This window comes from Astatotilapia calliptera, chromosome 4 (assembly GCF_900246225.1).
Source record: "Astatotilapia calliptera chromosome 4, fAstCal1.2, whole genome shotgun sequence".
NCBI lineage: Eukaryota > Metazoa > Chordata > Actinopteri > Cichliformes > Cichlidae > Astatotilapia > Astatotilapia calliptera.
The window spans coordinates 2,924,623-2,945,349 of NC_039305.1; the positions used below are offsets into that span (position 1 = coordinate 2,924,623).

At 46.3% G+C, this 20,727-nt stretch overlaps 1 protein-coding gene across 11 annotated transcripts in view; it reads right to left on the reverse strand.

Moving 5' to 3' along the window:
• LOC113020226 (RNA binding protein fox-1 homolog 3) overlaps positions 1–20,727 on the reverse strand; it is a 421,260-nt gene that overhangs the window by 71,853 nt on the left and 328,680 nt on the right. The gene's annotated exons all lie outside the window — the stretch shown is intronic.

Genomic DNA, 20,727 nt, shown 5'->3' on the forward strand with positions numbered 1-20,727 from the left:
TTTTTCAGCACATTTCACGCACGCACACACAACCACGTGACACGAGCAGAAGATGGTGGAGACTGTAGAAGAGCACAACAAAGCAGGTGGGAAAGGATGAGAGATTGTGTTGTGTCTCAGTCCCTCAGTGTGATACTGAAAGCCGTGGCGCCTTAATCAGATCATTAACCCAAAGACCGTTGACCTAAGAAGAATGCTCCGTGATCCCTGACTGAGACGCAGAGCATTAAGGAGGCTTCTGGATGATTGCTTCAGAATTATGGGACCGCAGAACGTAGGCAGGCGGGCTTGTGGGCATAAATGAAGCCACAACCACATTTCTGTGATACATTATTCTCATAAGTTCTCTCAGCTTTTATTGGACTCTTTACACTCCTGCCCCCACCGCTTGGACTCCACTGTACTGTATGTAATCTGACAAGAGGCTTCAAGGGCTTGATTCGATTACACGAAATGAAATTACAACACATTCGATGCGCAAAAGCACTCTGCCTTATCAAAAGGACCAATTGGAGCGCTGCTTAAAGAAGTGCCAGATGTTATACGGCGAATGGCTCGGAATGATCTTATGGCCAATCGGCAACGGTGCATCCTCCAGCGGCGAGCGAGGGGGCGGAGAGGCAAAAAAGTGGCGAGTCAAAAGCCAGGCTGTACATAGTTTTACACACTATAAAATATTCATTTGCTAAGTGGTACAGCATTTTGCCCTTTGAGAGGTTCATGCATTGTTTAGGCAGCGGAGCAGAGGAGAAGGAGGCTGGATGGTGGTGGAGGAAGTGCTCGGTAATGGGGCCAAACAGGAGTGCTGATTTATGTGCACAGTCACCGAGGTAAAAGCGAAAAAGAGGGACAGTAAAAAGGGGGAAGAAGCTGCGTTTCGCCAATGCTCTATCCCCAAAAGCAGTTCACCTCCTCTGCACTGCACCGTGTTTGGCCCAGCTATCGCTGCACAAAAAAAAAGTGTTCGTGACATGCCGAGAGCTTCAACGAGGCCACGGTTCAACTTCTCCTAAAATGCATCTACTATATTTTTAATTGCGTGTGTTCTCAACTGTCGATTAAGCCGAAGATGAAGAGCCACCTCTGGGACTGCTAGCATCACTGACTGATTCGCAGTATGTGCTTCTGACAGGCGTGCAGCCTCTCTGTCTCAATGCGAACCGTGCGATACCGGCACGGCGGCCTCGTGGAACCCTCTCACAGCCTCAACGCTAAGGTTACGTCAAGCATCAAGCAACATGAGAATGAAAACCGAGGCTAGGCAAAGACCGCGCCAGGCTCAAACTGAATTCTCTAAACGCTGTTGGTGGGTTAAAGCATTGTCAGCAGCTTTACCTCCCACTGTCTTTATACCAGACCCCCCCCCCCCCCCCCCCCACAGGCCTGTAATGCAGTTGCCCCTCCCTGCAGCCACAATAGTGTAGGCTAATGTTTGGACCCAAAGTGGTCACCACATTCCCAGCAAACACAACCCAATCTTTAACCTCTTTACAGTGTGCATGATATACTTTGCAAGCAGGGGCCAAGGTTTTATCCATTATGAATGAGACCCATATTACTCTAGGCATTAGCAATGTATGAGCTGGGCTTTAGAAACACAAGGTCTGGGATTTTTCTGCCTGCTTCCCCACCACTCCTTCTTCGCCATACTTTTTTTTCCTCCTTCCCAGCCACGTGCTGCTGCTCTCACACAGCCTCCCATGGATGCCCCGACTTCTGCCTGACAGCTCATCTGGCCGAGCCCGGCCTGTCCAATCGGCAGCTTCGTGAACGCGGCGAGTTTGAAGAGGCAGGACCGCGCCCGCGGCTAAAGCTCTCCACTGATCTCGGCTTCGCCCGCTCTCCAGCTCACCGCTCCTAACCTGGCCGACCCTTGACTCAGCTCCATCGCTCGCACTTCACCGTCTTCCTCGGTCTGATCTCGGTGCATCCACAGCCTTTGTGATAGTATCTGATTTCCCAAGGCCAGCCGGCTGAAACTTTAATGAAATGTAAGCATGAAGAAAAAGGAGCAACATCACGACTGAATATGTTCTATTCTTACAATCCCCATAGCTTACAGCTTTCGATACATATTTCATAATATCGTGGGTTGTTTAGTTTGCTGGAAAAAGTCAGACTGCGACAGCATGTTGCCAACATGTGTTGCGGACAGTTTAATTTCATTCAAAGACTCCTTCCTCGCCCGATCTAAGCAACAAATCAATGCGGGCAGAGCTGGCGACGGCGCGATTGTGATGACTGGAGCATCTTTTACTGCTTACTTTTAGAATTCTGGCGGTGTGTAGTTAGGTGGGAAGATGGAGCAAGCGTTCCCAGTGGGGCCTGGGACTCCTCAGGGCTGCAGCCCTCATCTCCACCTCCTCTTTCCATTCCCCACTGTGGGACAACGAGATTACAAATGCCCCCGGGGATAGCCCAGCTCCCGGCAGGCGCCACAGTCCCCTGCTGGCTGCTTCAATATCCCTCTCTGGTCCTAACATGGGTCAGCGTGATAAAAATTATGTCTCATTTATAAATGAACAAAGCAATGTGCTGAAGCCATTAACCTCTAGTATAGTGTTGCTTCGCATTACTAGACAACTGCAGTGTAATTACTGAGCAACACGGCTCGGACGTGGTGGATATGTGTGGTTTCAGAGCCCATTAATAGTTCAATGTACAGAATGTTATTAGCTACAAGGTAGAATATGAGCGCTTTCCCCATGTTGTCCCCGTGTAAAAAGGAAATTAACATAGTTTCAGCTGCGTTTCAGCCACAACAAATAACGCAGGACAGGAAGGAGTGCGGTGAGCAGCCGAGCGGCAAGAGGCCTGGACGAGGCCTATTATGACAGGAAGCTCGACTCATCAGCCATTCAGGGTGCGGTAAGAGGAGACATAAATCAATGGCGTGCCAATTATGACACCACACTGAGCTGTGTGAGTGCAGGGAATTAGCCGCACAAATCTCAGTATCAGGTTCAGTAGATGGGCTGCTCTGGACCGGGGAGGCAACGCCGAGGAAGCACGGGGAGGAAAGGAGGGAAGAGCAGAAGTAAACACTGAAATGTGAGGAAACTCATTAGGGTTGATAAGGAAAAAGCAGTTATCTCTTTAGGTCGTTTTCAGCCTATAAAAACAGTATCGTACATGGATGGGGGGGGAAGGCTCTGTGCAAGCCCCGTTGTCAAGTGCTCACTGAACCACACAAAACCATTTGAGGTGAATACTGTAAGACTGTAGTTGCCACACATCAAGCACAGTTCTCATATTTCATTCTCTCACACTGAGATTTCTCTCTTACAAACATTAAACTTCACCTGACACCTCCCCCACTACACACTCGCACGCAGCCTCGCGTAGTGCAATCAAGCAGGCATCTGAGGCGGGCTCTGGGATGCTGGGAGCGCAGGTTTGAGGCAGGCGGCGGCAGCTTTCAGCTGGGCCCGAACACGACGCCTTGACACCGCCGCGCACGCAGCTGTATCCCAGAACTTAGATTCTGATTAAATGGAAACAGAACAGCCCATTAAAGTCATTAACATACATCTCGAGTATGCGTGGAGGGGGATGTGCACCAAAGGGTGTGCGCGCACAGTAATGTAGCGCATATATTAAGAAAAGATCCGCAGATAGGACTTGAAAGAGCATATCTTGCGAAAAGCTTATATATATTATTTATCACTCAGACATCAAAAAGGAGACTTTGTAATGACCTTTTTAATTCATATGCAAAGGTAATGCAGATTCTGAAAATGGAAATCCACCAAGAAGCGCAGGCGCAAGAGGCTGCAGCCTGACTGTCCTGGCCTGGCCTGGCATGCGTTTCCATTTCACAGCTGCCAGTATCTTTAATTTAATGTCACAGTGGATATGGTACCGCTTTATCTCACGGCGTATCGCGAAGCACATACGCCTCTTTAAATTTCGAGCTTAAGATGTGGTAGTTATCTGGCTTGTGTGGGGGGAAAAGGAAAAGGAGAATACGTGACTAACGTTTAGGAACATTTAGGCACAAACTCATCGACAGGACTCTTCGTGATGGAAACAGTATTAAGTTTTCAGATTTTTTTTTCTTCATTTTCTTTTTTTAATAAAGAAAAAAAAATCTAATAGCGTAAGACATTATCCAAGTTCTATTAGATCATCTTTTGCAGCATTTATCAAACACGTCCCTCTTAAGTCTCAAACCACTACTAAAATCCTCCATTAAAAAACGCCATGCATGTCATTAAGACAATCTACTAATCTGCAGTTCTTGACGTACCCGTTTTTTTATTATTATGATGGATTTACCAGCGAGCAGCAGTTTTCTAAACATACACATTTCAGAGAAGCCCGTAAGCTGTGGTGACATCTTCCCAAATATAAGATTTGAACACAGAAGTTTGATTTTAAAACCTGTTCCCTGCTGTCGTCACGTGGATGAAAATCCCAGCTATTACCAGGTCTGTCCCTTCCAGAGCTTTTCAATTTTTGAAATTCAGAAAGAAAAAACATACCGGTCACTTATTTTAAAAGCCAATTTCCCCTCTCTCATCTTCTCGCTGTGACAAACATTAACATATAGTGAAATTCTGACCGGCTGTCAAAGATGGCAGATGGGGATGTATTTCTGATCGCTCGTCACCTCCGGTCCACACGCTGGGGAGCGGCCAGAAGCCAGATATTCCCAGTGAGCCTCTCGGGTCAGACTCCAGCGTGCGGGTGCACGCTCAAGTCATCGGGCCTGGAGGTTTGTTGCCTGCGATCCCTGCCGATTTTGGTTTCTGCTCATTGGCTGATAAATCGCGGAAGTTTTAATTGTACGCTGACCTTGACGAAATGAACGGACGTCATTTATCAATTAGGAGTGCAATGGGGTGATGTAGGGAGAAAGTGTCTGCTGACAGAATTATTTTTCATCTCATCTTTGGCTCAGTCAGCTCTACACTGTACACCTTTAAAAGGGTTGAAACAATTTTCATCTTGCAGTGATGATGGTGTTTTTTTTTATTGCTATTGCATTTTTTTTTTCCTCGCTCATAAAATCCCTCCCCTCGGTACGATCTGCCGCTGTTTACCAAGTATAATTCAAAAGGAGGAAAAAAAATAAAGAAAGAAATGTAAAAATTGAGAGAGAGAGCTGGTATGACCAGCCTAATCTGTGCGTGGGCGCTTCACTGTGCTTGCACAGTATGGCTTTTCATGACATGAACATCAAATCCCCAGAGAATACAGCTGCCATGATGAGATGTGTTTTTATGGGGATTTAGGCTCCGGAAGAGAGATTTGAGTATTACCTATTGTCAAAAATGTGCAATGTTAGGAGAGCTGCAGCAATGGAGGATGGGGATATTAAACGGGCCTGTTAATGTTTTACACAGTGTTGTTGATGCTCCTGCAGACCTGTAAAGTCTCGACAATAACTCTCGCTGTTGAGTGGTGCAGGACACTTATTGAATGGTGGCGAGTGGGAGGTGCATGAAAGAAGATAATTCTGCTCTTCTGAGGGTTTGAAGCGGTTGCATCCCCCCCCCACCTCCACCCTCATCGGCCGTTTCTTAGCGAGAGCAGTCTAGCATGCAAAGGGACATCGTTTTTCATCCCTCACAAAAGGCTCAGTGAGCCCTGTCTTTAACCAGCTAACAACAGACCAGACTCGCCTTTAGTTCTTCAGACATCCAAATGCTGGCGGCGTTCGTTTTCAGCCAGGCGTCGGAGAATCGGCTCGGACCAGTTTTCTAACCCGGAGTGCAGTCCGGCAACGTACCCAGATAGATTGTGTGACCACGAGCCAGAGAAGCCCAGCGCCGACCTTTTGAATGGTGGGCTGCCATTCTCAAACACCGGGCCCCAGATTGACTTCGCCCTCAGCCAGATGAGAGAGCCTGCTCATGTGTGAACGGCTCTGACTGCTTGCATGGGCTCGCAGATCCAAATGCCCTGCAGGTCTGAGGGAGCATTTTACAGCCTGTTTAACAGTAACTTCAAAAATCCCCCTGTCCCATTTTTTTTTTTCCACAAAGAGATTTCTCAGACATCAGGCCTTGGTTGCTGATTGCCTCTGAACGTGGTGTTGATTAAAAAGTCAGCATTGTTCAGGCTTTCTTGTTTTCTCTTTCTTGTGGATCCTGGGAGTACAAACAGCTCGATAGGCTGCGTGTGAAAGTCTTCGGGCCTTGTGTCTGACGAGGAACCCGCGGTGAGAGAGAGAATGGGGCCTGCTCGCCCAGCTTTTGGAATCCAATAAAGTACTTTATTTCAGGGCTGGGGCCGACGTGAGGCTAATCTTTGATCTGAACTGGAAGCTGAGGGCTCCGGAGTGGGCCACGCCGCCCGATTATTTATGGGAACTTCAAAGGTTCCGCTGATCACACTTGTGTCTCTTATCTAGCGAGAGAGAAACAGCCACAACAACAAAAAGTGACTTTGCAAAGAGAGTGGAAATTCAGAGCACGGAGAGGAAGGTGGGGATGAAGGCGTAAGCATTTGAAATAGAAGGGGGAAGGGTTTGGTGGGGCTCTGCGGGGAGATCTCCAGATTAGGATGATCAGACCGATGTATACGGGCCATCTGCCTGGGAACGCGCCTCCGACTCCGGCCGAGAGACGGTTGGACCCGAGGAGGATAAGTATTGCTCCTCCTCCCCTCTCCGTTCTCATGGAAGAGAGGGAACCCTGCTCTCCTTTCCCCACCTGCCTCTCGCCATCTCCCTCACTTCCTCTCCACTGCTCCCCCTCCATCCCTCCTTCCACTATCACCGCCGCCACCTCCACATCACATCAGAAATGTGACTGGCCTCAAACTGCTGACTTGCTCACAGTCCATTGAGTTTCCTCTCCTTATCAAATTACAGCCACCTCAATAACCCACTCGCTGCAGCACGCCGGAAGAAATGAGGTTTTCTCCACCGCCCGCCCCTGGCACTGCACTCTTTCCCTTGCTTTTTTCTCCTCTCGCATTTTTCTTTCAAAAACAGCAGACAGGGTGAAGAAGGGGGGTGTAAAGAGGACTGAGGGGGGGGTTGATGTGAATGTCGGCGTGTATTTTCGAGGGGGCGTAAGTTCCTAATGTTTCGTACGATGTGTGGAGGGGATAGGGACGGCCCTTCGCCTGCTGCACACTGCCGATTTGCAGACACGGGCACAAGTCCAGATGGCGCCCACCTTCCGGAAATGCATTTTTTACTTCCACCCCAACAAGTGCAGCGCCGCGGCGGCCCACCAAGACCCCTTTTTTCTGCCACCTGTCCTCGAAAACAGGCCGACGTGCCCGCTGCCGTCTTCCCTCCTTACCCCCGTTCGAAAGAGAGCCGCCGCTATCTTGCTGGAGAAGGTGACACAGTCTCATCACCTGTTCTCTACCTGCAATGAGAGAACTTTGGGGAGCCTACGAAACGGACCAAGCAAGGTCATCCATCTCATTTTGCGAGCGAAGCTGCTGTTATTACAAAGTCAAAATGAAAAGCCTCATCCCCGGGTCAGCTGTCTGACAGGTGATGGATGTCATTTAACCTTCCCAGCAGCTGGTTACTGGTTCAGATACCAAAGCAAATATGGTTGAAAACACCTCTCCGAGCCCAGATCCATTTTCTCCTGATGTGACATAGCTGGCATCGAAGAGTAATTGATTTATTTTTAACATCGGCGGCGTCGATGTTTTTTGAGGTCGTAATTGCGCCGGCGTTAGTGCATGCAAATGAGAGCTCGGATGAATTTACAGGAACTTGTGCACACCTCCCCTGCACACGCTGCTCCTCCGATGTGAATTAACATCAATATTTATCTTAGTTCTATTATCCAATTCTTACCTCATTCACATGCTAATTGCTACAATTACCATTAAATAAGGGCCCCAGTTCAGAGGAAATAACCTGCTGCTGAGCACTTGAATCACTGACTCGTCACCTGTGTGCACAAAATGCATTCACACCTACACAGGCACAGCCAGAGAGGAAAAGAAGAAACAGGAGGTATGTTAACATCTGCCTCGTGGTGGGTTTTTAAACCTCAAGCTACCTGACAAAACTACAGTGCAGCCACGAGTCGAGACGCGTTTTGGGGAGCTCTTCCTGTCAGTGGCATCGTGAGTGGTTCTCTGAAACAAGGAGACAGCGAGAATAACTGATTGCAAGAGGAGCCCAAATTGAGAATGAACACTCATGTATAATGATTGGATGCAACACAGGGAGGGTTAACATGAAAGCCCAGCAGAGTGCCAGCCCCAGTTACCTGCAGAGCCGCAGTCAATGCGCTCTGCCTTCACCTGTTTTATTGGAGACGACGCCGGCGTGTCAGTGACAGCGAATGTCCAAGTTGAGTGCGAGTAGATTAGATTAACTCCCCTGTGAAAGAGCCTTGTCTGCTTCCATTGTGCATCCTGTCTAGTTAAAACGACGCAGGTATGCCATAGCAATAAGCAGGTGTGCTGACATCAGAGTCGTGTTGGGAACGCTGACGCTGATTGGAAAACCTATAGAGTATTCTTCAAACGCAAACACACGGCTGACGTGCAGCTTCCACCGGCCCTTGAGCAACACTCTTACGCTAAGATCAAGAGAGTGATTCTTAACTGCCGCTGGGGTATAAACTGTACTGCGCTACACCCACTGGACTCTGCGCGCGGTCCCTTAAGGGGGGTTTGGCTGTGCAAAGACATCCATTTTTTAAATGGTGGAAGACAGCAGGAAGGTGTTATTGAAAAAGGCCTCATGAGGAGGAAAGTCTAGAGGCACTGACTGCAACCAAAATAAAGGCCTAAAACCTAACTGGATAGAGACACAGAGCTCAGTACTAACTGAGTTGTAAACTTCCATTGCCCCGGGGTGCAGCCATATTCTGCTCATCAGATCAGCCTGTAACACAGGAGGGTGAATTCAGACGTCGTCAAGAAGACAAAAGGAATAAAAGCAGAAAGGAGCAGAAGGTGAAGAGTGAAAACAAAGAAAATCCAGATCTTCTGGCTCGCGCACTTTAATTGCAGTTGAAAGTTTTTCAGAGGAAACGTGATCCAAAGATGCTGAAGATCTTTCTTCGCGTGCAAAAAGTTTCTCCGTTTCAGTGCATACAGGGGGCTAACCTCGCTCCAACAGAAGTACGCATGAATAATGATTACCAGCGTCAGAGCTGTCTTGCCTTCAGGTCCGGCCCCACGCACACACCGCACAATCAGGGGAGCTGATGACCTTTGCTGATGGCAGAATACCTCAAAGCGAAGGCCTCTGAGTCGTAAAGTAGTAGACACCCCGCGCGAGATCTATTAGTTTGCTCTTTTGTCTGTAATAATCCTGACAGAACAAATAATACGCGGGCACATTCAGAGCAAAATCATTCAAAGCGATGCTTTGGGAACGAACGTGAAAATAAATTCTGTTTCGATAAATCGACCGCGCTCGCAGGGGCTGAAGTGAACGGAGGCCGTGGAGTGGATGGATACCACGGAGCGCTGTCTGTCTTACGCACACAAACCTCCCTCGTAAATTATCTCGAGCAATGTAGAATTTATGAGGCAGAGATATCTCACTGCCAGCCTATCATTTCCATGGCTCTGTCACCGTAATTCTCTCCAAAACTGCCCAAACCCATAGATAAAAATGGACACTGCAGCTGCAGATGAAAAAGTGCAAAGAGGCGAAAATGGACAATAAGCCAGTCTGGATGAAGAGACTGTGGGATTTCTTTTTTTTTTTCCTGACTCAAGTGACCGCTGCATCTGTAAAAGCGAGCAGGAAACATGCAGAAAGAGAGCAGAGGAGAGGACAAGTGTGACAATTAGAATTTGCTCTGTTTACGTTGCGTGAAATCAAGTGTCGGGGGAATCTGGCCAATTGGAAGATGAGTCAAATTGCCAGGCATAGGCTGCTTACATCTTTACCTCAGCTGGCGCGGCTCCTCTGCTCGACAATGGCTCTTACCTTTTGAAATATGTGTTTGTGTTTCCCTGTGTCAGTGGGAGTGTATGCGAGTGCGTGTGAAGAGATTTGGGGGAGCTTTTAGAGCGCTATCATAGAGTAGGTGGAGGACGGTGGAGTGTATCAGAGAGGGCAGTCCGCACATGCTGCCCTGTGAGATTGGATTCTCACCCATGAAATGTAAGCACACAGAAAAACGCTCGGCAGCAACAACCTCCAATTTACACAGCAATTTTCCACTCGCTCGCGACAGAACCAAATCGCATTTGTCTCCCTGCCGTTGATACCACGCCGCCCTAGAATTTCATTCATAGCCAGTTAATTAGCACTTTTGCGCCGGGCACCAGAAAGAGCAATCATTGGACAAAATGTGCAGAGTAATTTATTACAGTTTATTACAGTTCATTGAGGAAGACGGAACGTGTTGGATATTAGAACGATTACTTGTATTCGCGCTGATAGCAGTCAGCGTGACAGGAAGACGCCAAAACAACAAAAAAAAGTTATTTACCAAAAACAGCTGGACAGATAAATTAGGCCCTTTCTCTACATGACAGTATCTCCCCGGCTGCAGTGTTTCAACATTTCTGGGTGAAAAGCGACGTCTCTCAAGCTTTACTCCCTCCTTTGAAAACGTTAATTGCTATTCATTACTCGCTATTGCTGAATGATAACAATGTTGGGAGTTACAATTCTGAGTCATTAAATTAGCAGGAAGGGGCTGAATAGGAGGGGTGGGCAATAGAAAATCCTCATCCCCGTTAAGCCTCGCCTCTGTGTTTAAAGGGTCGCTTCATCCAAATTGGATTTTTTTTTTTACTAATCTTTAGTAGTATCTACCCATGCAGATTTCTCCTGTTCGATTTGGCTGCCACGGGCGTTCCTAGACATAAAACCACCGGGGCACAACTGAAATTGCACTTTTTTGCCCCCCTTGGTGGATTAAAACCTGCTATATGGACTTCCTTTGCTTAGCTTGCTGTTACTGCTGTTGTCCTGCTGCTGTAACAGTAACAATCCTACAGGTTTTAATAAAGATGTATTTTTTATTTCCAGATTTGTGTTTCAGGCTTCAAATCAGAGGAAACTGGACTAAACTGAGTGAAGAAATAAGAAAATGAAATAATTCGAGGCAGCTATTTATATGCAAAGTATAAAATATAGCAAGTAAAAGTGTCTTGGGTTTAGGGCTGGGCCATATTATACCGTTCACGGTAATACCGGTATAATGTTAGGCAACGATAGGAAAATGAAATATCGCGATAGAATGGGAGTAAAACGCGCATGCGCAGTGCCTTTGTTTTCATACGCACATGGCCGATTGTTGAGTGAAACAGATGAACCAGAATTGGTTTGTAAAAATGGTGCAACTTCAGTGATGTGGAACTGGTTTGGTGTTTGTCCGTCAGATACACAACAAAGCACATTTTTTTGCAGAACATGCAAGCGGCCGTCGTTATTGTCATATTTGTCGGACTAAGATGCTCTTAAATCTGGGAGTAATCTGGGTCCTAAACTCCGTATACTTCAGGTCAAACAACACTGCAGCATCACTTAGAGTTAAAAACTGTCTCAATTATTTCATCTTTAATAAAACGATCAGCATTGCTGCTTTACCAGGTGTAACTATAAAGTTTAACTTCCAGGCATCCATGAAAACAAAAGTTATTACATTTAACGGAGTTAGAAGTTAGCAGGAAGCTAGCGGAAGTTAGCTCGCTAGTTTCGCTAGTTACCTAAGCATGATATAGCATGTTCTGACTGAGAGATTTCTGAAAAAAAATCAAACGTACAGCTCTGCTATCACTTCCAACATAAATGAAGACAGGAAACTAAACAGCAGTGACGTTTGTAGGGTTACTGAAGTTGGGCTAGTTGGTATATAATGATGTGCTACTTCATCGCTAGCGACACAGCTATGTTAGCATAACATAAACAGTGAAGCTGGAGGACGAACACTAACACTTTTCCACTTATAAAAGTTAACGTGAAGGTTCTTCATGGTTAGGGACAAATGCAATCGCATGGAGGATGCTGTAAACGGACCAAACTTCAGTCAGGAGAACAACTGAGATAATCCATCCACAATACGAGGTTAGTCATTAATATACTGCAACAACATGGGAATAGAGCAGCTGCCAGAGAATTCAACATTAATGAATCAATGGTACAGAAGTGGAGGAAGCAAGAAGAATGAGTTTAATAAAGTTTGATTTATCTGACTGCTTTGTTTCGCTTAATGTGCCTTATAATCCCGTGCACCTTATGGTCCGAAAAATACGTACTGCACACTGCAGTTTAATGTTGCAAAGCACCTCTTTTTAACTTCAGTGGATATTATACATGGTTATGCTCAGGATATGTCAGCCCATTTCTACTGGAAATGCCTTTTGGTTAAACTTTCAGCAAGGAATTTGCATTTGCACTGTTACATTTTTATAAAGCTTTAATGTACATAAAACCAGCTTCTTGTTTATGTGAAAATAAATGGAAGGTTGTCTTTTTGCACTAGTAATGTTGTGGAGTTGTATTTTGTCTCGCATCAATTATATCGTCGGTTATATCGTTATCGCAAATTTTCAAATATATATCGTGATAAATATTTTTGGCCATATCGCCCTGCTCTACTTGGGTTTAACATCGTTTTCATTTCATCATTAAGTTAGTCTGGATGCGTGTTTCACAGGTGTCAACACGCTCGCTGCCGTGCACGGACCTGAGGTTAGCCGTGCTGCTTTGTCATTCCTAGACCAAAAAACCCCCTCGTCCTTTACACAGCAGCACAGGCGATCGATACTGGGGGACGTGCCCCGCTAAAAGGGGTCTAGCGATGCTGATGACTTCTCCTGTAACGCAATAATACAGGATCTACTTTTACTTGAGCTGCTCAAAATACTGAAAAAAGAAAGATTATAAATGTTATAAGCAATCAGTCTTTGCCAAAAGAATCTGGTTAATACAATGAGTCTGCTGTCCACATTTTTCTTTCATGTCTTTTGTATAAATTGGTTCCATTAGTAATTGTTCCCTATGCAGCAGCAGGAAAAAGATAATATTCACCTTCCTTTTATTGACTTGCAAAGAAATTTCTCAAAAGTTGGACAAAGACATTTAAAAAAAAGAAGCTGTTTTAATAAAAATCCCATGTTTGAAAAATTTTCTTTTATGTAGTTTGAAAATATTTTTGCTTAATATGGTCTGCGGCGAATGTGAATTACTGGCCAGAGGAATTAGACGGAGAGGTCGAAGTGCACAGTTGGCATACAAAGCAAAGGTCTTTAATGGAGCCCACCGATCCACTGAGTCTAGATTTCTGGTGCCAAAGCTGGTAACAAATATTAGAGTGTGGAAAAACTAAAAATCTATATACTGGTCGGCTGCGATGACGAGCAGGCTTCAAAACGATGGGACGGGGAAATAAGAAGAAGAAATATGGAAAACATATCAGAAAATGCCTTTTTGTGACACGTGCGTTTCAATGACGTCATAAAGTATTATTTGGAGTTCAAACTTGGAACAAAAAAAGCCAAATCAAAATAACAGCTGATCAGCTAATTGCTTCATGCCTGAATGAAGGTTGTCTGTAAGTCCAAACTACCAAATGTGACTATATGTGCAAACTTATCAGCTAGTAATTAAAAGTTAACCAGACTCATCGTGTCTGAATGGTACTGATTTATATTTGCTTTCTTACAAACAAAAGAAGGAAACTGCTGTTATTTCCAGAGCCTCGTAGCACCGCTTCTAAAGTATCTGCATTACATCCAACTAAGCAACAAAATGTTATACAGACAACACACGCACTGATCCTGATGTAGCTGCGATAGGCCCACACGTGCACGTCAGCCTCGAGTCTTTAACACTGAAGCCCAGGTGGTTTCCATTTCTAGCCGGCGGGGACGGATATCGGAGACAAACATTAAATTTGTCAGCTATTGTTCTGCGATGTGTTAAATCTGCAGCGTAAAACGATCCCTTCAGGCGGTGAAAGTAATTACACAAACACTGTCGACCCCCTTCTAAGTTTTACCTCCATAGGTATCGTGGCTGCTTTATGTAAAACGATGCAGGTACGCACCGATGCCGCCATTTACGCGCGCTTTAATTCTACCAAATCCAGCAAAACAGAGCTTCACCCGCCTCTAACGTATATAATGTCCAGTGCACGAGCTTCAAACACATTAACACTGTGACACGTCTCCTTGGAAAACCCAGGATTTCTGCTGTTGCGTTTACAGAGACGGCAAAATATCACTAAAAGTAAGAGAGATGGAAAAAAACGACATTTTGCTCAGTGTAATTTACTTGAACTGACCCATCAGGCCAAAACACAGTCAACCTGACACCGACCCTCGCCATCACCGCTAATGCAGCACCCGCCCGGCAGCAGCGGCCGACATAGACGCTTTTGCGCTGCTTGTGCCACAAACACACACGAGAACATTCCTTCATTAAAGTGGCCGCGCTCGCCTCAGTCTCTGCACAAAAACACCGCCCGCTCGCAAACACACGCTGCAAGGTGGACGCACGCGCGCCCGTGAAGGCTGTAATCTGTAATTTGTAAGTTCCATTTGTTTTTAACACACACCAAAGCAGTGGTCCTGTGGGACCTAATAAAACCTCATAAGCACATGGAGAGGAAGCCCGAGGCGCTGCTCTTTCCCACAGATCTCACCTTGATAGATGATTTTAGAAAAACACAGAGGCGTGCTCCACTAACAAAGTGCTGCGAGAAAAAGCAGTGATATTTAGACTCTCCATCTAAGGAGAGGAAAAGCGAGGAGGAGGAAGAGGAGGAGGAGGGAGGGCGGCTCTGATTTGAGGTAAATTACATGAGCTTCTCTCCTTTCTTACCGATTACCCAAAGCAGAAGCAGAGTAATCAGCGAGATACCTGTTTGGCTGCCTGCGAGGAAAGAGGCAAAACAACGTTTTCTTCTCTCCTACTGCTCACGCAGTGCAGAGCTGAGATTAACTAAAGCAAAAGGTCCCATTTTTTATTTTAAAGTCCATCCCACAGTCGTTCGTATCGCAGTGGTAAAAAGGAGTAGCCGGTGGAGGAACCCCGGCCATTACTTTATATGACTTCAGGTCTCTAAAAACCAGCGTGCCATAACCGGCAATTTCAGATGTCCAGCTCTGCATCCCAGAAATAATAATAATAATAATAATGATAATAAAAGGGCTCATTTAATTTGGGGAAACAAAAACAATTACCAGCCTGCCTGAGCGGAGGTCAGCTCCCCTCTGCGGCATCTTGGTTTCGTTTCAGAATACCTGTAGACTTTTTCAAGGAGAACTTGAAATCAATTTCAAGGCCCATTTAATTTTATACACGCGTACATGCTGACCCACAACAGCATAGTTCAAATATTGATCTTCTTTAGCGGGTGACCCAGGGTGCCTCTTAGTAGTCAAAAACAGCAGCACGAGTGCATCCTTTAAAAATGAAACGCTGAGACCGGGAGGAGGCGGCGAGGGGAGAGAAACTTCTTCCTGACGTGAGGAATCATTTCCCCAAACTTGGCTCCCGTGCATCGTGCTCGCTGCTCCGACGAAGACGGATAATGACCTTTTGAAAAACAAAATTTGAGCGTTTGTCTGGAGATCTATTTGTCGGCGTGCCTTCTGGCAGTGGCGAAAACACGCTTGCAGGAGCACAAGGAGAACTGTAATAATGCTTTGCTGTTCACCACTGCCATTAAGCTGCTGGTGATAAAAAGGTGCAGTGCTTTTAATGGCTTGTGATGGCTTTTTTTTCTTCTTTCCGCTCTCACTCGTACGGCCACTCTGTTAACTCAGCACACAGGGTAATACGTCTCATTTGAGAGGATCCCGCCGCGAGGAGAATGCTTGAAGGACAGTGTGAGAGTGACACCACATTATAAACATAATAATCACAGCTGGCTAAGATACTGCAGTAAAGAAATAATTGGACTCAAGCTGGTCTGGCTGCTTAAGCATTTTAGCGTGCCATTTGTAGAAATAGAAAAACCTCAGGTCAGGTTTTATTCTCAGGGATAAAAAAAGAGGCTGCAAACAGTTTCTACTGCGAGGTTATCCCCCTGTCTTCATGCTGCTCTGACTGTATGAGCTGGTGTGTGTGTGTGTGTGTGAGAGAGAGTGATGTAGTTAGAGCTCCTGCAGTGTAAAGACAGGGAGGCGTCGTGTTGTGCGTCTTGTCTTTCTCCCTCTCGGCGTCTCCTCCACCTGCTCAGGCTCGCTTTGGCCTGAAGGAGCACTCGGGAGAACCGAGAGGCTGAGATTCCTGCGCTGTATTAAGTGGCCTGGGTGGGAAATACTGCAGTAGAGCAGCAGAGCAACCGGCAGCCTTTATTCTAACCTCTGTGTCTTTCTACGGTAACAAGAATCAAGAGAAAATCTCAGAGTTTAGACAACATCCAAAGGGCGGTGAGTTTTTCACGTTGCATTAGCAGGTAGCACAGAAAACACCACCTGTGGTGTCATATTTCCTCATTTCTGTGCAATGCACACCAGTAAATGTTTAGCACAGATGTTAATTAAAAGCTTCATTAGATATTTGCCTCCGTCTAAAAAAAAAAGGAAAGAAAAAAAGCGACGGCTAATTATTGCGAGGTGAGGACATTTGCGACTGCAGCTTTGTTTTCCAGAAGTTGAGTATATTAGCATGAGCGGCGCCGTGAATGCTAATTTACTGACACTACAGGTCCAGAGCACTCCAAGCTAACGCTCACCATTAATGACTGGGAGATATTTAGCATTATTGGCAAAATGTAAATACACATTTATCGATGCGCTGCACGGCCCCGCGCACGCAGAGCCCTGCACCATCCACCTACAGATGACAACAGTTCCTCACGGGGAGGCAAATAAATAGAGATATGTCAGCTCAAATATGTACGTTCGCATTAAAAATACAGTCAGACTCCCAGTGGAGAAGTCTTTGTTGGTGAGTAAACCTATTGCACTGTTTGTGCCATTCTTCTATACAGGGAACAAATTTAATTTTGTTCCATTTACAAAGGTCTAGTGGAGTAAGACGGTGGGTAGCCTTAAGAAAAGCACACACACACACACACACACACACACACACACACACACACACACACACACACACACACACACACACACACAGCCTGACTGTGAAGTCTCTGTGAAGAACAAGGCAGCACTCGCTCACACACCAAATGAAATTTCAAAATAAACGACTGAGCTGTGATTTACAATTCTCCTCCGGGGCAGAGAAAAGTGAGAAAACATTTCAATCAGTCCCTCCGCCTTTGTTATGCTGCTATGAATCAGCTGTTTAAGGGACAAAACAGCTGAACAGCGGCGAGAGAAAGACTCTGAATGATTTCACACCAAAACACTGAACATATTGAGAGGTATATTCTAGAGCCCATGAAATTGGGTTTAAAGTTTTTTTGATTTGTGCCTGATTGAATCTGAGTGAATTGTGCTCAGCTAAAACTGAAAAACAACAAAGCTGGCGTCGCCTTGTGATATAATGGAATATTTCAAATACACAGTTTATCTATAGAAACACAACAAATGAGAATCAGATAGCCGGTGAAAGCAGATCCCTAATCACAACATCTGGGTTTGGCTTGCAGGTGTTTTTTGTGCTTTTCTTCTTGTTAACGGTTTTCCTAAAAGATTAAAACCGACGACGCGTTCGTCCATCTTTCTAGGCTTTTACACGAGAGGAGTTGGGTCACAGCGATTCTGAAGGTGGACATCTTTCAACAAATTAGTCCGGGGGCCATTTTCAGTGGGGTTATGGGAGCAAAGGGGAAAACACAAACAAAAAGCTAGATTAATAATAAGGAATATTAAGGACAAATAATATGATTCGTTGCCATTAAGAGCCACGGCTGTTGTGTTTTAACCCCTTTTCCCCCCAAGATGTCGTGGGGGAGGTGGCAGGCCCGCCGAGTCCCATTGGCCTTGACTCACTTCTCAGACTCGTCTCCAATGTGCCCACACGGGCCTAACGAGAGCCCACGTAGAGACAAAAACCTATTAGTCCTCCCCAGTTACAGACAGCATCTCCATTTACAGCTGTCAATAGTACAGCTTGGCCTACAATAATTATCCCCCAGGAAGGAGCCGTCTCTGCACGGTGCACATTAGCCCGTCCCCGAGAGACCACCAACCTGAATCCTTCGATATCTAAAGTCCCCCTGAATAGTGGCGCTTTGGGAGGCAGCATCAAGGCCCGAACTGAGGGGGGAAGTGTGTCACGAGTATTCCCACTACTCTCCTCTCTGCATTCCTCGCCTTTAACCAGATTTATCAGTGTGTGAGTGTGTGTGTGAGAGAGCAAGGAGAGAGTCGGTACCAGTGCAGGCGTAAAAAGAGATCAGCGTGAGTAGGAAGAGGAGAGGAGGAGGAGGAGGAGGCCGCTGAAACCAGAGAGCCCGGGCAATTCCTCGCAGGATCCACCGACATGAAAGGATCGCCTCTTCGAGGTGACCTAACCGTTTAGAGCGATACCAAAGCCGTGTACAGTTAAGGGGGAAATTCAAAACACCCGGCCCGAAGAAGCCACAAAAAAGAAATCAATAGATGCAACAATAACAATAGACACCGGCAGAGTGGAATGCCACAATAGAAAATCCAATTACAAATCAAAGGAAGACATTTTTAGAACACGGGAGATCTCGAGATAAGTCTGAGGCAAAGACTGGAGAGAGATGTGACATCAAGACAATAAGAACGGCTGCTTTTTTCCTCTTTAGACATAAGTGACGCCGAGCTTCCCGCCCAACAGCACGTCTTAGATAATAGAGCTACATTTACGAGCGTCGCCATATGCCCACCCAGCGCCTGGTAAATAGAAAATCCATGAGATGCCATGTTTTTATGACTCTGAAGACAGCTACTAACTACCACCAGCAAACCTGAGCTACCCCCGTTAGCTTCAGCTTGTACCATAAATATATTTATACTTTAATACGGGCCTACAGCGGTGAGCACTGCATCCCATAAAAGTCTCACCACACTGTAATTCATAACTCCTTCAATATCCAGCGCCATAACTCACGAAACGAGCCCCTACAATACAAATTGAGGGTAGAGGAAAAGTGACATCATCCTGCGGAAGGATGAAGCCGGCACCCCGTGTGGCGGAGAAACTCTCCCCGTGTCGCGGAGGAGGAAAGGCCCTTCAGCGGTGGTGTGATACTGCCACTTTTTGTGCGCGCGCGTGTGTAATCAGAAGCCCACAGTTCTCCCACCACACCGCAGGGAGTCTCTCCTTGTGTTAATGAAAACAAACATTTAGCCGGGATTTATATGCACCGCAGCCGACTACAAAGAGCATCAAAGCAAGCTGCCTGAGAACACACACCCAAACACTGCTGCACACAAATAAAGGCAAGGTATGCTTTGCTAATCTTTTATGTAATAAACTCCTGTCTTCCTGTGATATCATGCAGCACCATGTTCACACATAATAAGCAAAGCTGTTCGGAGCCCAACTTAATACAGTGTCTTATTTGAAATGCAAACAAACTGTGAGGCAGAGGCTATCACCTCAATCTATTCCCCTTCTGTTCGCTGGCTGTCATCTTACACGAGCCGATGCTGCAGCTCTGCACTGTGGCGAACGGGAGGAAGCGGGAGAGTGTCGGCGGCGGGGGGAGGAGGAGGAGAGGGGAAAGGCGGGGGAACACAGGCGGCATGCTACGAAGGATGGGTGATGTGGGGGAGAGACGCTGGCCACAGTGTGACTCAGAGGGTTGCTTCCTCTCACAGCGCTGCAGGGCGAGGATTTACCGCAAAGAAGGAGGAAAAAAAGAAATAAACAGAAAAGAAAAAAGGAACAAAAGCTGCTGATACATTAAAGGGATTTGAAACAAAAGGGGGGATGTTTCATGAAAATAGCACACAGGAAGTTTCAATTTCAGCTCTGACTTGGACTTTAAAGGAATCCACTGTGGACCAAAACACACGCGCGCACACACGCGCTCCAGAGGCTCGTCCCGAGGATTTGGAGGTAACAGGATGTAGTGGAAGGTAGATGCACCTAAACTCGCTCGCGTTACATCGTGCTCGCTTGTGGAAAGGCGCTCAGAAGGATCCACGTGTCGAATCAAGACATTTAAGGTTGTGGTCTTCAAAGCGTTTTTGTCCCCTCAAATTTGCAATAAGCGATAACGAACATTCAACCATTATTCGAGTTTTTGGAGGCGGCTTTGGCTTCCTCCACAGTTTGCGTGTGCTGATGACACCTGGCTGTCCACATGCCCTGCACCCCCCACTACTCCCCCCCCCCCCCCCCCCTCCCTCCCAATCACAGCCCGGCTGGTGGGGTGTGCCCACTCTGGACAGATGGGTGGGAGGTGGTGAGGGCCATTACCGTGATGGCGTTGGGGAGAAAGTGGGAGGAATACGGCTCAAAACGGGAGATTGAAAGCAGGATTTTCCGGTGTCGTTATTTCCCCTCAATCACTGCAGTAACACACTCTGTTTACAGCAACACATGGTGCCGGTAGTAAAAACAGAATTGGACGCTCGACACCAACCCCCCCCCCACGCACCCATCACCCCACCACTAACAGCGCTCCCGCCCCCAACTCGCTGAATTAAAACATGTGAATTATTCAGCAGATAGACAGGCGCACGGGCTCTTAAGAGTCACCTTGTTGTTGATTTTTTCACCTCCCTTCAGAAGATTGCAGTCTTCAGGTTTCACAAAACAAGGGGATCAGTGACAGAATCAATTTCCAAAGGAGGATGGCAAACACACTCGCGCACACGCACAAAAAGGAAAAAATCAATGTTAATTTGCTGAGAGATATAATTATTCAAAGTGTTGCCACTATGAGAAAAATTAAGGGGTGAAGAACGAGGCGCTTGCTTTGTTAA